The sequence below is a fragment of the Sinocyclocheilus grahami genome, unplaced genomic scaffold, assembly GCF_001515645.1.
Source record: "Sinocyclocheilus grahami isolate Dianchi unplaced genomic scaffold, SAMN03320097.WGS_v1.1 scaffold61.1, whole genome shotgun sequence".
In the NCBI taxonomy this organism is placed as follows: Eukaryota; Metazoa; Chordata; class Actinopteri; order Cypriniformes; family Cyprinidae; genus Sinocyclocheilus; species Sinocyclocheilus grahami.
Window position 1 is genome coordinate 2,733,647 of NW_015505240.1, and position 383 is coordinate 2,734,029.

Below are 383 nucleotides of genomic sequence, written 5' to 3' on the forward strand. Positions count from 1 at the left end.
GATGGATGGATGGATGGATGGATGGACGGATAGATAGACAGATAGACAGACGGACAGATGGATAGACAGATAGATAGACAGACGGACAGATGGATAGATAGATAGATAGATAGATAGATAGATAGATAGATAGATAGACAGACAGACAGACAGACAGACAGACAGATAGACGGATAGACAGACAGACGGATAGATGGATGGATGGATGGATGGATGGATGGATGGATGGATGGATGGACGGATAGATAGACAGATAGACAGACGGACAGATGGATAGACAGATAGATAGACAGACGGACAGATGGATAGATAGATAGATAGATAGATAGATAGATAGATAGATAGATAGACAGACAGACAGACAGACAGACAGACAGATAGAC